At 39.4% G+C, this 18,371-nt stretch overlaps 1 protein-coding gene across 2 annotated transcripts in view; it reads right to left on the bottom strand.

Moving 5' to 3' along the window:
* SLC66A2 (solute carrier family 66 member 2) overlaps positions 1–18,371 on the bottom strand; it is a 54,465-nt gene that overhangs the window by 21,924 nt on the left and 14,170 nt on the right. The window lies entirely within an intron of this gene.

Below are 18,371 nucleotides of genomic sequence, written 5' to 3'. Positions count from 1 at the left end.
TCTGAGATGTTCTCTAAGAGACTTCAGTTGTTTTTTTTGTTTGTTTGTTTTTTTTACGGACAACTCAAGCACTGGCTTTCATCCCTTAAAGAGGCAATCGTTTTATTATAATTCAGACCTCTTACATTCAAACACATTGGGTGGAAAACCTGCGTGCACGGGTCATTCAACTTTATACAGTGTTCAACAGATAACTGACTCAGACCACCACCAGAAAATTAGTAACCAGTGGCAGCCACAGACAAGAGCACATGGGCCACACTCCTCCAGCCCTAGAAGAGGTCCTCTTGGCTCTCAAGCTGGCCATATAGTTATTACACCTCGAATCATGGACTCAACAGCTTCGTTTGGATCTTGCTTGCACAGCATCAGGACCCTTGGCCCCTCACTTACTAAACCCTCACAGAGCTGCCACAGTTGCTCTGCATACATTGTGTTTTTCCTCCTGCATTCTCCACATGCTCAAAGACCCTTTTTAAGATAACCATCACTGTACACCAGATTTTTACTTCCCTAAATCCATTGTCATAACAGAAATGAACAAAGCAAATCTCCAGGGAGGTGCGGAAGGTTCAGAACTTCGTGAAACAAAAGAAGTCAATGTTCATACAGCTACCGTGAGGCCAGCTACAAGATCCATGGCCTCGTGCAAGCACTTGAACACGATTACCTCCTACTTTGTCAGCTGTTCATGTGCCTTTTCAGTATTGCTACACTGAAGTTCATTTCCATTCACGTAAATACATCTCCGAACCCAGTATTAGGCAGACAGGAAATCCGGTAATGGCAGTAATTTAGCCATCATCCTTTATCTGAAAACGTTAAGTATTATTTCTATTATAATAACACACACAGATGAGAAAACCGTTGTGTAAAACAGGACTTCAGCTGAAGCAATTAATTACTAAACAAGGAAAGAGACTGAGATTCTTTTGTTTCATCTTTTGCCCAAAACTATCATGCGATATAGTGTCCATTTTGCTGTATTAAGTTATGAGCAAATTCTAGTTTCTGAAATTTATGAGTAAATTTCTAGTTTATAACCAAGGTTATAAATTATTTTTGAAAATACTTACATCTGAAGAAAATCACGAATGATAAAGAAAATACTGGCACTTCTGCCCCCCTGCAAACACCACCCTTTTTCTTTAAAAGGATGAAACAGGAAATTCCACTGCAGCACAATTTATTTCCATCAAGCATCTCTAAATCTGTCCTAGTTAAGCCCAGATGCATACCTTTTTATTCCCTGAAATAGGAAAGCGCGGTTTGCAGTGTTCACTCCTCTCACTAGCTCCCCCTCCTCCTCTTTATGTTTGAAAATCCTATTGATGCTGAGGGGAAAGGCAGCTGCAGAAAAGTCTACATAGGTTGAGGGCGAAGAAAGATGAGATTAAAATACTCCTTTGAGAGGCATATTACAGGTTAGATATGAAAAATGTTAACCAGGCAGATACACTACTGCGAATAGCCGTGGTTGGCATTAGTCAAGATAGGCCATTTAGATGTACTTCCCATCTCGTTCATTCTCAACAGCTCCCCAGTCAGCAGGCAGGTTTCTCCAATCCCCCATTCTGAAATTCCTGAGTATTGGGCACCCAAGAAATAACTGGGGTTACAAGAGCTGGAAGGCTTCGCATGACTCTTCCTAGGTGATCCATAACCAATTCTCTCATACTCATCAGCAATGCATCCAGCTAGACACTTCTTTTCTTTCAGCAAGAAGAAAGGAAGCAGCGTAAGAGACATACAGTGAGTTCTGGTATGTTTAGGATTTTTTTCTTCATTTTTTTGAGAAAGTGATGGAAACCTGCAACATGCTGTGTGAAGCCAGAATTTCTTTTACACTTTCTGGGACTGAAGAGGTACTTGCTATGTTTCACTCAGGGTACAAGAGAAGAAATGAGAGTTTAGCACCAAGAACTTCTGGCTCTGATCCAAACACCTCTTGTTTAGAAAAAAAAAATTAAGGAATCCTTCATCTTGCACAGATGAAGATGCTACTATCAACACCCTCTGTATCGCCATTCCTTCAGGCTTGTGACCTAGGAATTTCTGCGTCTGTTTACTCTTAAGTATCTGACAGCCCTGCTACCACAGTACGCAAGCGTCTCCCTGTATCTATCTTACAACGTTCCTGTCCTACAGATTCTTGCTATCTGGCCTTCACACTTGGTAGTAAACACTGTCTCTGCTTCTTCTCTAGCACTTCTAGGATGGAAGCAAAATAATCCAGAAAGTCCTAAACCTTCTGAAAATATCAACCCAGCCTATACAAAACAAATTTTTGTCATTTAATGAAATCCATTTTTGATATCTTTTGAAGGCGCATACTTGGCTTATTTTTCTTTGCCTCATTTTATGTGTTGTCATCAGCTTTTATAGTCTCTTATACTAGCTCTCTGCTTTGTCACATCAAATTCATTTCTTCCCCACTATCAGGTTGTCACCCACTCTTCTTCCTCCTTCTCAACAAAACTATACAGGAGTGGGGTGACATCTACGTCATTTTTTTCCAGCACTGTCCCCACCTCAGAGTTTTACACTCATATTCCATACAGTTCCTCAGCACAGCTCTAAGCATCAGCAATTGTTCTGTTGTCCTCCTCCAGTTTCTCTAAGGTCCACTCTACCACCTCACCAAAGGAAATTAATAATTGCAAGGTTAGAAAACACATTAGTTACTTAAAAACAACAACAATAACAAACACGCAAATGAACTGGTATATATTAAAAAGTCGCACAACCCACACTCTATTTTGTAACACCCCACCTTTCCCATTATTTTGCTCTTTTCCTGATTTTATGGCCTTTGGCTTAAGGGAAACCTTTGAATACCACTTAGCACAGTGGTCTTTACCAGAGATAATTAGCAGTAACAGCTTTATTGACTATTCTGTGAACCTTAAGGAACAGCAATTTAAAAGTTACATTTAGTCTGAAAATTTCACCCCCTGCTGCTAACAATACATAAGACAACTAAGAATGAAAACCCAAACCAAAATACTCTTTCCCTGGGCACCTCCTGGGCAGCTGACAGACAGCCTTTGCTGTGCTAACAGTGTAATTTGCTTTGTACACAAGCTTAAGTTTATGGGAGGCTCACACTAAAAAGAAGAAAAAGCATTCTAGAGAAAAATGCAGTTATATAAGCCCACAAAATTAAATTTAAAAAAACAAGTCCCTGAAACTACATTTAACTCATCTTCAGCATTTTATGCTGTTTTTACAAAAAGATGCAAAATTGTTTACATCACTTATGGTGCTCAACAACCAGCCTCTGTTTAAATTTGCATGTGTGTTTTTATATATACACATACATACACTTGCACACACATACATACATCTATATTCCTCATGGCAGTACTGCTAATTTTATAAGCATTGAAGAGAAAGCAAAATTATGAAGCAAGCAGAGGAGAAGAAAGACTTTTTGTTTTAATACAGATGGCAGATGTTTTCAAGGCAATCTTGCAGAGGGTATTCTTGCAACACCCTACCAAGTTACCTTGTGAAGCATATGCATCCAAACTCTCTTTTCCCCCCAATTCCAGCTGAGGGAAAACGCCAAGTCTGTACTCCTACAGCAGGTCAGTCCGATCAGAAGAAAAAAGAGAGACCCAGTACCACAGATACATACCAACATTGCTACTAGGGCAAGGCACTTAAATTTACCCTAGATATACCAAAATGAATAAGAAAAATAGGACTGCATTTCCTCTGTGAAGACTGGCCTTCTCAGTAACATTAACACAGAAATTATCTACCATGATACTGCTACTTTGGCCTGTGCAGAGCAGAAAAAGGCTCTCTCTTTCTACTCCAATGCACTGACCATTCTTCTTACTCACTGTCTCTATGAGATCATCTCAACTGCTGGAAAAAGCAGCTATTATCTGACCTACAAGATGACTGATGAAGGAGAACAGCTTAATAATTAGGCAGATAATGGAGCTAGGAAAGCCACTGAAATGTGGTAGCTGTGACCCAAAGGAATTAGCGCTATGGAAAACAAACCATGCATTTGAAAGCTGGAGTGAAAGCAGCATGAACAGCTTTATAAACCACATGAGACAGAGCTAGCGTGGACTTCAGGAGGAGCATCTCTCAAGGAGCAGCAAGGGAAGAAGAGGAATGGCAAGCCCAGGGAGCAACCCAGAAGAAGGAATTTTGGTAACTACAGGAGGCAAACATCCCCGATCCTGCTCACCTCCTGCCAAGAGCATCACAAATCCCAAAGTACCACAGAATCACAGTAAGTCAAACTAAACAAACAAATCCCCAACCCTTTGCCCACAAGGACAGCCCTGAAGTCAGGCCTTCACTCCAAATGACACTAATGATGGAGGCAGCAGATTAGAGCTAAATTCTTCTTTTGGCTAGATGCTACGCTAACTATAGAAATCAGCTTCTTTTTTAATCAGCTAGCTACACAGGGATGATGCGGATGTCACAGCAAGAACGTATAGCACCAAGTTACTATTTTTACAATCATTTCAACAGCATTTTACACTGTCCTCAGCATGGTTTTTCTAAGTGATCACCCACAGCCCTATCTGGCAGTACACAAAGGTCCCCAGACAAAAGACTTCTTTCTAAGAGGCAATCAGTTAGGTACTGCAGAGCAGGCTGCCTTGGCTCCAAGTTCTTGCAGCTGGAGTTATTAACTCTATTGGAAACAGTTTAATTTATTTTGAATAGTACCAAAGCTAATTTAGTGTCTAATTAGCAAAGTCTAATTCTCAAAACATATTAAGCCTACTATAGTGAGTCTAATTCTCAAAAGATATCAAGCCTACTACAGTGCTAGAAACAATGTGTACTCGTCATAGTCCATTTCAAGACTACAATTAGACTTACAGGGATGAATAAAAATTCTTCTAAATATTACAAAACAAGCTGTTCATTAGCCTAGATGCAGGCTGTCTCAGGTACCACAGTGCCAGAGATTACAATGCCAGGTTGCACATATATAACATATATATATATATAACATATAACATATATAACAGCAAGTTACCCCCAGAAACTCTGGAAGTGACTGTCAGACAGCAACACACCCCCCTTTTGAACTGTATGTCTCTGGGGAAAACACTAAATAGCCACCTACTTGCATAAAGAGAAATGATCTCTCTCTCTTTTAATTAATCCTGAGCTGACGTACCTGAGGCCCTATTTCCTCTGTTGTGAAGACACTGCAGAAAGAAAGCATTTGTGTGATTTTATTTTTATTTTTTTCAGAAACTGAAGTCAGGCATGCATTTGCAAGCGTGTATACAACACAAAGCTAAACAGTCTTCCTAAATATATAAACTCCTCTCTTCATTTAGGATCTTTTTTTGAAAGTTTAGTCCTTGTTTCCTAGGTAACCCACCACCAGGGAAGATGAATTCTAACCCCCAAACTGGCCCTACTAATTTAGTACCCAAACAAAGTAATGCATTGTGCAGCTGCCTCCTTTGCTAACGTATGTCATGTGGCCTGCGAAACATCTCCTGGCAATTGCCTAAATTAACCTCAGAATGACCCATTTTCGGTATCAGTAGTTTAACACCTCAGAATCCTCAGATGCACGTACGAAGTTGTAGAAAGCTTTCGGATCTTTTTTTTTTTTTTTCACGTGCTTCTCTCCTTCTGCCCAGTCTCTGACTCACGTATAACAACATGAGACATGCTCTTTAATAATCAGACCTGCATTACAAAGATGCTAGTACCTCAAAGTGACTGCACAATCTACTCCGTTTCATAGGGTATCCTTTTAAATATCAATTGCAGATAAGAACAAAAGGGGAGGGTGGTGACCAAGATTTCTGTTTTGAAAAAATAAACTGACATTGCTTGATTTTTGCTGTATACCGGAACAAAAGACTTTGAAAGCCTGTGTGAAGAGGAAGAGAAGCAAACATACAGATGGGATTTGGGAAATAGATTCAAATTTTTACCCTCTCTGGTTTGAAATAAGGACCTTCAGCACAGGTTTTCTACATCCTAAGGGACCACCCAGTCACTAGACCTATTCAGGTCAGAAAGCATCTTGTCTCAGCATAAATCCTACCCTTTACAGATGAGCAACTGCGATCAAACAAATTCCTTGAAATCATTTATGCGTGTGTTTGTGAACGTGTGATCATCCACCAGTGACAACCTTTATCCCCAACAATCAATTCACAAATTTCTGGCCAGCACTAGCAGAAAAATCTCAAATATAATTTCTCATTTGCTAGTATAAACATCAGGTAAGCATACCAGCACTTTTAGTACTAACGATGGAACATCATCCATTTTGAAAAAAAATGCTTTTCAGGTAGATGAAGTTGGAAATAATTTTATTCTCCATATGATTTTTTAAGGAAAGGAAAAAAAGGGCCTTCTGGCAGCAGTAAGTTTTCCAGAACCTACATAGCCTGCAGTGTTCTCTTACAACCTTTAAACCAAAACTTATTCTATTTACCACATGTCTGCAGAGATCTACATTACTGTATGCGGTGACCAAACAGGAGAAATTTCCATACAAATGACTTCATTACATTAGCAGGAGGAATTTACAGGGAGGGAGACCCATACAGAGTTTCACTTGAGTGCCTGCAGACTGCTTTACTGATTACAGCACTTGTAACTGGAGGAGCCAAGTGAAACAGAGCTACCCTGAAACAGAATTTCCCCTTCAACTTCCCAGCTGTTTAGTTTGACCACAGATAAATCCCTGCTTTGACAGGAGCAGTGATTGTTAAGCAAGATGCATTTTTGAATACCACAGGGTTTCTGAACGCCTCGTGTCTACAGTTTAATGTTCCATTAGTCAAGGTGTCTTCAAGATTTGGAAAGAAAGGTAGCAGTAGTAGATTTAAGATGAGTTTGGTTGCAATGCAGGTAATGCACTCACAAACTGTTCACATTTCCAAGCAGAAGTTTAAGCCCCTCTCATCCCCCTCAAGCTACAATAGGACAACTGTTTAGTTTCCTGAAGCAGCTAGGTCTTATTGAAGATGAAGAATGTGGACTTTTTTTTAAATTAAATTTTTTAAAAAAAAGCTTGCATCATCAGCCAGATCTGTTCTTTATTTGGTTCAAAATGTAATCCCAGGAGCAGTTTTCTCAGTACCACTGCGAGAGCAAAAAAGTGGGGGCGAGGAGGTTGGGATGAGCAGGAGGGGGAGTGAGTATCAGGAGGGGAGGAGGAGGATCAGGACTATCTTAGGCAGGCATTGCTGCCAAACGGTTTGGCAACCAGCCACTGCTGGAGGCAAAAGCCTTTGGCTGTTATGCCCCATTATAAATATAATTAGTTTTTAAAATGACAACAACAAAAAAACCAAAGCAAACAGAAGACAGTACGCTGTCAGTGTCTACCAGCTAGATGACTCTGTCACCACAGGTTACAGTCCTTGTTCTCCTGACCAAGCGATGCAGTAATTTGCCTTCCTTTGCCACGTCCTTTACGCATCCCTTACTCAGGAGTGCAGGGGATGCAGAAATGACAGCTGATGAACCATAAATAATTAACTGCTGAACAACAGTCTTACCCACAAGTTCCTCGTTAAATTTCTGTGTGCAGTGGCTGTCAAAGGCTGTTCTTTGACAGCCACTGCACACAGAAATTTAACAAGGAACTCGTAGATAAAGATTATCTTAAGTCATTTTGATATTAAGTTTGCTGTTTTCCCTCAGTGCACAGTTACATGTTCTACTACATCCTACTCCCAACAGGGAGTGAGAAGTAAGGCATAAGAGAATAAATAGTGTCTCTGAAGACAAAGTAAGGAATTTAAAGCAAATTAAGTTTTCTGAAATAACTGCTTTGATTTTTTACAAGCCAAAGGGTGAAAAGACTAAAGAAAGCGCAGCAATGTAAAAATTCAGAGTAGGCGAGGAGTCATTCCCAGTTTTGGTGGTTTGTATAAATGGACCAAAAAAAAAAGTGTGAAAGAAAGTAGAGATTTTCCAAAAACAGCAACAGTTTTTGTTTTTGTTTTCCAAAGGCAATAAAAATTGGAGATAAGGAGAAAATCCTTTTTCTTCAAGTTTTAAAAGTGGGGTAGGTGGGGGCTGTAGGTGTAAATAAGTAAGTAACACACAGAGGGAGGGAAACCCACAAAAGCTAGTGTATATAAAAACAAAGCAGTCTTTCTAGTTTAGAAACAGCTACATTGGTCCTGATTCTGATGGGGGGAAAAAAATCCTAAAACTCATAAATCTTCATTGAAGACAGAGATATTTTGAATATTTAAAATGTTTAATCGCCAAAGCTCTCATCAGGCTTTTGAGCTGCAATAAGTAATAGTAAAAAAGACAGCTTTAAGCAGCTATTAAAAATAAAAAATGTTTCCCTGAAATAATCAGGATCTGTCTTCATTTCTCTAGTTCCTATGCCTCCAAGGAATCCATTCAGGTTGAACAAGACACCCCCCCCCCCCTTTTTTTTTAATCTACAGTGCAAGTAAAAATAAATCTGTCAGAACTGAATTCTGGGTTTTGGATTTTTCCCCTACCCATGGGAAGGAACATAGGATCCTGATGCAATATGTGTAATGCATACTGATCACAGAGCAGAGCAAAGAGAAATTAGGGCACATAATAAATGCATATGAAAGGAGACATGAAGAACTTCAGGATTACTGGTGGTATGCTTTCCTCCACAAGGAGTAAAACATGCTTATTACCAGCCATCAAAGCATTTGAATGGAGACTGCATATGCTCTGACTCTCACCATAAATTCATGATTTGCAGAAAAAAAGCTACCTTATCTGTTACTGATTCAAGAGGATACAGGAAGCACCTTCTCACCAACTGCTAGGTTACATTCTTTCTTCCCCAACCTCACTCAGCATTGTCATCTTCTCACACAGCCAGAGTGTATATAATCGTTCCAGTAACAAGATAAAATGAAATTTTAAAGTTTATAACATTTACTCTGAAGAACAGAACTATCTAAAAATTAAAAATATGATTACAAACATTAACTGAGGCCTGTGATTACCAATTTATTATATTACTTAAATCACTGTGCATCTACTGCATAGCTTTAAAGAGTCAAATACTAAATCTAAATAATTACCAACTATTTCACTGGAACCAGACCTCAGAAAGCTTTGTTTGCTTCTGCAAGAACAATTATTTTTTTAAGATTTTTCCATAAAAATACCTTATTTATTCAAATAATGGGGAACGATGGTTGGGAACTGAATGAACACATGCTTCCCTCTCTGTCTTTGAAGAATGACTGAGAGTTAAAAGAATGAGGTAAGAAAAAAGATGGGCAAATGAATTTTACTGAAAATTTATCAAAAAATAGATTTTAAAAAAATACAATCTTTTTTTAAAAAAGTATGTTCCCACAAAATAAACATGCAATATACTGTAGCTTATTTACAATTTTTTTAATTTAAATAAGTTATTCTGCAGTTCAATTGAAATCAGTTTTTAAACAAAAACTGTTTGACATAAGTTGCAAGTAAAAGCAATCTAATGCATGAACATCTAATGTATTTCTAACATGATAAAAAAAATGTAATTTGTCACAGCACAGGCAAAAACTTGTGTTTATTTCATTATGCAAGAGATGGGCAAGTTCTTCTTTCCAGACACATCACAGTGCTATTAATTTGTATGTCTCAACTTTAACGTTCATTTTAACTTTTTTTTTTTTAAACATGCCTCTTAAAAATACTCATTGCTACATGTCTAAACCATTTGTCCTAACATCTGCTGCAATTATCTCTTCTAAAATCATTTGTTTAGGGTGCATGTAACAATAAAATGTATCATGCCAGGAGGGAGGGAAGGGAGATGATAATGTACTGCATTTCTTCAGAAGTTGACTGTCATGGTGAGACAGAGTACAGGCATAGGAAGAAGATATTTCTTCTAAATTCACTACATTCAGAAGAAATAGATTTCTTACATTATCCAAAGTACGACAAACCAAGAGTTTAGCTATCAGCTTCTACGTGTCAGCCAAGTCTGTGCTACTGCAGCGTTCCCATCAAACAGCCATTGCGCTGAACACCTAGCTCTATGCTGTTTTCCTTAACGATGCCTATCTCCCCAGCATTCGGGAACAGAGCCTAGGAATAATTCCTAAACAAGTTTCTTCTTGCCAGCATTTGTAAGTTGCTCTTCGGACAACCTGTTAATTTTTGCCAGCATCAAAAGTGACAATTTGGTACTTGTACCAGAGGGGTGCTTGTTTGCCTTTTGCTCTTCAGTATGCCTTGGGCCTGCAGGTTCATAAAAAATAACACAAAAAATAAACATTAATAAAGACAACTGTGAACTCATTGTCTTAAAAGAATAATTAGTTAGCAAAACTCAGTAACAGAGAGGGGGGAGTTTTATGCAATGCAATGCTGATCCTCAGTACCACAGAGCACAGTCAGTATTCATCTCACCAAACCTGAGCGATCTAGATAAAGTCTAATCCACTGCTTAGTTTTCTGGTTTCAGACCTCAGGCATAAAATGGAATTTCCTGCATCTTCTCACAAAAGCTTACAGCCCAGGGATACCGGCTAACTGGAGTGTACCAAAGATTTTGCTTCTTTCTTACTTGAAAAATCTACCTAGGGCTTGTAAATCCTTTTCTAGTAAATGTATCTTTGGGAAATCACTGTTTGTAAAGTGGGAGTGCGTAGGGCGTGAAGGTGGGAATCTTTCAGTAAAATAAAGTTATCCCTAATCGTTTTCATTCAAGTATAGTCAGTGTAGTGCATTACAAGTTAAAAACATGACACTTGGGTTTAAATAGAAAAGGTCATTTTTTCTTTTTCCCCCCCGTGAAACAGCAACAATGCTGCAGTGATACATGCCTTTCAATATCCAGCATAAGGAAATGCCGTATTAACACCTTTATTTATATATAAGACCTTCTGAAAAGCAGTCTTAGTAAATGTGTTCCCTATTTCTAGCTTAGCAGAAACTACTAATTTTACATTCCCAGCGCACTTTAAATGACAGAAGGTTAATAAAACGTAAAGGACACAAAATGCAGTGGAAAAAATAAATCAGGCTGACTGCAACAATATGGATGGTCCTTTACCATCAGCTCCACATACAGCTCAGTTCATAAAGTGCATTATGCCAGCTCTGACATCCGACTGTCACATGAGCCCCCTGTAACATCACTGCAGTTGGGACCAAGTGAGAGCTGCCACCTAGCTCAGCACTTCTAAGTACCAGACTTTGGGTCACCTCCTTGACCATTGCTCCCACTCCATATACTGCAGGGGGTAGGGTTATCTCGGCGGACTTATTTCCAACAGACTAAGACAAATTGTAAATGGAAGTAGGAGTCCTGAGCATGTATCAAATGAGCAGCTTTCCAGAGTGACAGCATGTCTGCCTTTCATATCGAGTCTATTTACAAGAATCATCAGCAGAAATTGAGTGCAAGCCATCCCCCCATCTCTTGTACAGGACAGAACTGTTGATGAATTGACCCTGTTGAGGTGTTGAACTGCTGATTCTAAATCACTTATATAAATGCAAAGACAACGTTCTTTAGAAATACATGAAATCTATATAATATAGATGTGCCAGGATCTATAACAAGATCCTAAAAGTGTGCTGCAGCCAGATTTTTTTGCCTAGCAAGCTGTCTAGCCAATCCATTATGTCTGAACAAAGTTGGGTAACAACACTTCTTTAAGCGTACTTCTTGTCATCCTGTGTTACAAACCACTGAAAAAACAGTGCTACCAACATATCTGTACTAAGAACTAAAAGTACTTCAACTTGGAAGATTTTTTGGAAGTCTGCAGGGAGATTAGTGTCCGTCAACTTGGCCATCATATAGAAAACCCTGGTTTCTTCTCACCCGGCTGCTCTGCTTAGAACTGAAAGACATGAGACAGGCAGCAAAGCAAGATATCACGAAAGCTAGACAACTAATTCTCTTGGATTTAAACTTACATTCTGCTTTCTTGCATTAATATAGCTGTGCTTTGATGCACTTTCATTGGCAAGGTCTGCCCTCTACAGTTCCTGAACCCTACTAACAGGGTTGTGTGTGTGAAGCATTACCCACAGATGATGAAGGTATGAGTTTGGAAGCACTTATGCCAATGGATTTATACATGTCATGGGATCCCGATGGCAAGCATCTAAGGATGTGAAAGTGAAAGGCTTATATCTTTGCAAGGATGTTTTCAGTCACCTCTGGAAGTTCATGGTGATTGGGATGGGTTCTCAATGACAGGAAAAAGGAAAAGGAGAAAAAGAAAAAATAAAATAAAAATCACACCCATCTACAATGAAGAGTATCTGTGGAACCAACATGCCAGTCACCCTAACCTTATCGCTAGGAGGATTATGGAAGAAATATGGAAGAAAATGATTCCTCCAATCCATTTCAAAGCACAGGAAGGACAAAAAGGCAACTAGTAACAGACAGCACAGATTTACAAAGGGCAAACTGCATTAGAACTATGTGATTACCTTGTGTTAGGAGATGACTGACTTTAAGGGAAAGAAGAGAGGATTGGATATTGTTTTTATTGCCTTTAGCAAAGCAGTTGACAGTCTCCTACAATACGCTTATTAGCAAGATATCAACTGGTAAGTGGACACTAAAGAGTGCAGAAAATTGTCTTGAGTCACCAGGCTCTAGGAATTTTTCCTCTCAATGGAAAAACATACAATTGATGATCGGTTACAAGGCAACCTACTAAACAATCAATACTAGGGCCAATACTCCCTAATGTTTTATTAGCAACCTGGATAAGAAGTTCATGAATGATACCAAGTTATGGAGAGCGTTTGATAGACTGGTATTCAAAGGGATAGAGATACGAGCTGACAGGAATACCACGAAGTTCAGTGCAGCTGCACACCTGGGGAGTGATAACAAATGCCACAGTACGGCTATAGGGGGCTGCCTTACTAGAGAGGAGGCTTGTGGAAAAGTGGAGGGGAGCCTGGCAAACTGAACATGCGTCAGTGGTATGCCCTTGTGGCAAAGGCAGCCAATTGCATACTGAACTATACAGTTGAGTAAGTGTGCGGCCAGCAGGTGGAAGGAAGTGTTTATTCCTCTCTATTCAACACCCTCGAGCCCCTGTTTGGAATACTGTGTTCAGTTTTGTGCCCCCAGGTGCAAGACAGACATCGCTGTACTGGAATGAGCTCAGAAGTGGGTCACCAAGATGACTAACGGGCTAAGGTACATGGCATACATGAAGAGACTAAGAGAACTGATTTTTTTCAGCCTCCAGAAGACAAGGCTTATTGCTGCCTACCACTATTTAATGACAGATTACAGAGAAGACAGAGGCAGGCTCTTCTTAGAGGCACATGGTGACAGGAGGTTGAAGACATGCGTTGCAACAGGGAAAATTCCAGTTAGATGGAAGAAAAACTTCCATCACAACAAGGACAGTCACACCGGCACAGGTGCCAGAAAGGTTGTGGAATCTCCATCTGTGGACACACTCAGCACTCACCTGGACAAAAGTGAGCAACCTCATCACATTGGACCAGCTTCAAGCAGGGAGCTGTATCAGATAACCACAGAGGTTCCTTCCACGTCAAATTATTCCATGACCCTTGTTTAAAGAACAAGTCTAACCATTCTGATTTAGATGTGATCAAGCATGTAAAGGCATGTGACACGCTCAAGACGTAAGCACCTGGAAAAGCTTCTCACATCTCTCTATCAACTGAAGCAGGAGCTTTGCTGCACAGATGTTCCCTAATCTGCAGGATCAGCAGACGAACGGATTGCATTTGAACATTTAGATGTTTCATTTTGAAACTGTAAGCTTAAATCAATTAGTCCGGAACTCACCCTGAAAGAAGATTTTTCAAAATCTGTTTATTCACTATTTCTACAGGTAGCACAACAGGCCTGAAAGCAGGATCAGTCCCTCACAGGTTCCAGGTGAGTGGCTCTGCTCAAGTCTGGGAAACCCGAGAGCACCCTCATGTGGCTGGATGCTGCTATGAGCTTTTTTTCCTCCAGTTAAAATACATACAGCAAAGCAAAATTTAAACTTTATTCACAGGTTTAACTCCCCAGCCATACAAAATGAAATGCCGAAGCAGTATCTTAGGTCTCCAGCACAGACCCATAACTGGGTAGAGAAATTATTTTCTAGATATCTATTTGTTCAACTGCAACATAACTAAGAAGTAACCAAAACTATATACTTTAAATAAGATTCTATAGTTTTCAACATAAGAATTTTTTTATATCAAGTTCAAAATTGCCACTTTATCCTTAGACTCTCCATTTCTGATTTTTATTTTCAATGTCTTCTGAAAAGGATTAAATACTACTGCAGAGAAAGAAGGGGGGAGTAACTGTTCCCACCACACACAGAACCACAACCAAACTGCCGATGCAGCTGGATGTCGTTCCACCAGGCAAAGCAGATCTGTATTCCTCAACAGCTAAAAGTCTATTTTAAGGAAAAGGAAAAAAAAAAAAAAAAAAAGGCATCCTAGTTTCACACAGAGACACTGTTACAAACCCCTCTCCGAGACTCCCTTCCTAAAAGACCAAAAAAAGCACTTTAACATGAGTCTAACAAGGGAATGTGTACTCCTGGCAAGAAGGTATTTAACTCCCCTCCTATTTGCAGTTATGCAGGGACAGAGGCTGTGACAGCTGCATGCCAGCAACAACTGTGTTTTTGTTATGTATTTAATTGCCCCACAGTTGTAAAGGGAATTCAGTAACTACAAACTATGGTGTGAAAGACATACTTTCAGTGAAACCAATGCAAAGCCCACGTAACTAGCAAAGAGAAACTGTGCCTCTCCACCGTCTGTGGCTCTGCTCAGGCTAGCGAGGCCTGGACAGAGAAGCGCGCTGTAAGCACCCGCAGACAACCACATCGCACATCTGCTTGTCTGCCAGCGGGATGCTCCTGTTCGACCCAGACAAATTGAATATTACGACCAGAGGGAGCCAGAGAGCTGACTGAAAAAAGCTTACAGCCTTTACGGCGCACGCGACGTATCAGCTGCGTCCCAGAGCGTGCCAACTCTCAATTTATCACGAGCCAACCAATCCCCTGAGTAAAGTTAAGGGACAAAAGAAGAGGTGAACACCTAAGTTATTTACAGGGCTGTCACGATGACTGTGTAGTGGTTTAACTCAGCAGGGAGCTCAGCACCACACAGCCAGTCGTTCCCCCCTGACGTGGGATGGGCGAGAGAATGGAAAAATGGTAAAACTCATGGGTTGAAATAAAGACAGTTTAAAAGGAAGTGGAAGGGAAAATTATTATTATTATTATTATGATCAAATAATATACAAAGCAATTGACGTACAGCGCAATTGCTCACCACCTGCTGATTGATGCCCAGCCAGTCCCCAAACAGCAGCCAACCTGCTCCCTGGCCAACCCCCCCAGTTTTACTTTTCAGCATGACATCGGGTATTACGGAGTATCCCTTTGGCCAACGTGGGTCAGCGGTCCTGGCTGTGTCCCCTCCCAGCTCCTTCTGCACCCACCCCCAGCCTCCTCGCGGGCAGGGCAGCATGAGAAGCTGAAAAATCCCTGTCTGAGTCTAAGCACTGCTTCCTGTAAGCAACTGAAAACATCCGTGTGTTATTTGCATTATTCTCATCCTAAATTCAAAACACAGCACCATACCAGCTACTGGGAACAAAATTAATTTTATCCCAGATGAAACCAGGACACTGCGGAAACGGCAGAGAGTAGCAGATGACTGTGCCTACTTCATTAACATTGCTCTTTTGTCTTCATCACTACGCAGGTTCTAATTCTGAACTTACCTGCACAGACATTTTACATTTTTCACCCAAAGAAAATAAGTCATTTTAAATATTAATGCAACAGGCAGATCATCTGCATTTTAGTTATCTTATTACTGTTGCTTTAAAACTTATTGTTACTTGGATAACTTTCTGTTTGGGCAAAAAGCAAGGTTCAGGGTTCAACAGCACAGAAAGTTTTAAAACCAGCTTCACATAAGGGAGGAAAACTCTTGTCATCTACTGGAAGCGTCCTTCAAAGCGTTTAAATATTTACTTGGAAAATCAAACAAATCACATTCACTTTGGGACTCGTCTGCCATGTCAATGAGACCCTTTGAAACAGTTTCAAACAATACATCTTTGGAGCAATGTCTTGTTTAGTGTTTTGCTACTCCTGTGACAACCTCTAACTCTTATTTTACTGCATTTCAGTGAAACAGATTAAGACATTTATCCACAAACCAGATGATTTTAGAGGACCCTTCCATCTCAAATCATTCAACGATTCTATGATTTGTTCTAAAGCACCTCATCAAGAAAAAATAAATAAATCGTGTCCTTAACTTTCACAGTAAATTCTCAGATTAATGCTTCAACATCTACAATAATAGTTTTCATGGATAGCCAAAAAGAATAGGCAGAATGTTTACTACATAACAAGAAAAAGAAAGTAATACAATGATCTCTGGAGTCTAAAAGCATATTGAAGAATATTTTCAGAAAACCAAAATAAACAGGGAAAAGGAAGAAGCCAATCTCTCCTCCTTGAACAAAATTTTCCTTAAAACTCATTAAAAGACATTGTGAGAATGTCCTCATACCACTTGAGAATACAGCAAATACTCCCCTTAACTACTCTGAGTGAGCTTTCCAAAGCTGTAGCAAACAGCACCTCAGGACATAGCTCACTCAGTTTAATAACCCTCTGCCAGTCAAAGTATGACTTATGCTGTGATGTAAAGCACTGTATAGCCCACTTGCACAGCCGCTTGGGCTTACTTTTGCATGTATACTATACACAAACACCTCAAAACATTTCTTACTTTGTTTGCACCAGTAAGAATTATGCCATTTGAACAGAGAACAGACTTGCCAACCTATCATTAAACCTCTGAGCATGAGACTACTCTTTTCCTTAGTGATAATGTGATTCATCTCATTATTTTGCTAAGCAGTTCCAAAATGACCTTCAGTCACCATTTATTAACCAAATGTTTCAGATTTAAATCAGTTAGACTAAGATTAAAGTTGGTTTTTTTTTCCTACAAATGTCAACCTTTTTAAGCACTTGAATCACCAAGCAATAATTTTTAACAAAAAAAAAAAAAGAATAAAAGGTCACATTAAGTTACTTTTTTCTGTTTAATTTTAACCACATGAAGCATTTTGAAATAACCCACTCAATTGTATCTAAGAGCAGAGGCAGCTGATTCTAGCTCTGCCACTGTAAATAAAACATTTCTGAGTATCAGTAAAAGACAACAGGAAGATAGGTGCAAAAACGATAGAATTGTTTAAAGTTTACATTCCATTGGTTAGTGTTGCAAGCTAGTGAAAACCACCACAAACTAGAAAACAGCAAAATAAAACAGTTTCATAAGAAGTCCAGAAAAAATGTTTTGAAAGCACAAACAGAAAAGGCACTTTGCAAAATACTGCCATCAAACCAGTTTAAGATGCATTTTGCCCCTAAATCTGAAAGGAGAGGTCCAGAAGATTAATGAAAGAGTCTATTTAACCCTTACAGGTTTCGTCTTACAGTTTCAAGACAGTACTCAGGTTAATGCTTCTCTTTGTGTTTCTCAAAGCTTGCTCAAGTTTAATTAACTGTTGATATAGAAGTAGAGACTCTTTTGCACCAGGAATACTTTTCTTTACCCTGTATATCTTTAATTGATCCCTTATTAGCTTGAGAATTGCAACAGAGAATAACTAGTATCAGTGCGAGATTCTACATCAATTCATTTTAAACCAATATAAAAGTTGACTTTGGGCAGCTTTTGTGTCTGTGGCTGGTCCAACTACCTTAACATGATACCCCCAACTAGTTTTAAAAAAATAAATAAAGACCACCATGGCTTGACAAAAACTGTCTCCCTAGCTACTGAGAGCTGAAAACACTACAAGGCTAGCTTGCACCTAATATTTCCTCTTAGGCAAATTAAAAGAACGTAGATTCCAATTCTGAAACTGAAAACAATTGGAAGCTCTCAGTTTAGAGTGTTACTAATTACCAAGAAACAATCTTGAGGCTACTCTATAAGAGAGGAACAAGTCAAGGAAAAAAAAAATAAGTCGCAAAGATGCAGGCATTTTGCTGAACATCAGATGTGGGAAATTTCTCATCTAGCATTCTGAACAATGCTGAAAGATACTCTTGTATTTTCCATTGTTTCCTCCAGAGGCAGGGCTAGAAGAGGAGGAATATGACTATGAAGATATGGATCCCTGTATCACACAGTATTTTGCTTTTCTACCTTAGGGAAGGAAAAAGAGAAAGGTATTATTGAAACACACAATGGAGTGAATTCAACTGCCTTCAAAACTGATTTCTGAAGCAGAACTGTAAGCATGTTTTCCGCTATGTAGGTTAAGAGTGAGGAAGGGAAAATTAAAACGAAACCATGCACCAGGCTTTAGTATGTCACAA

The sequence above is a fragment of the Anser cygnoides genome, chromosome 2 (assembly GCF_040182565.1).
Source record: "Anser cygnoides isolate HZ-2024a breed goose chromosome 2, Taihu_goose_T2T_genome, whole genome shotgun sequence".
Taxonomy (NCBI): domain Eukaryota; kingdom Metazoa; phylum Chordata; class Aves; order Anseriformes; family Anatidae; genus Anser; species Anser cygnoides.
The sequence above is the reverse complement of the archived record's forward strand: the minus strand, read 5'-3'. Positions and strand labels throughout refer to the sequence as shown.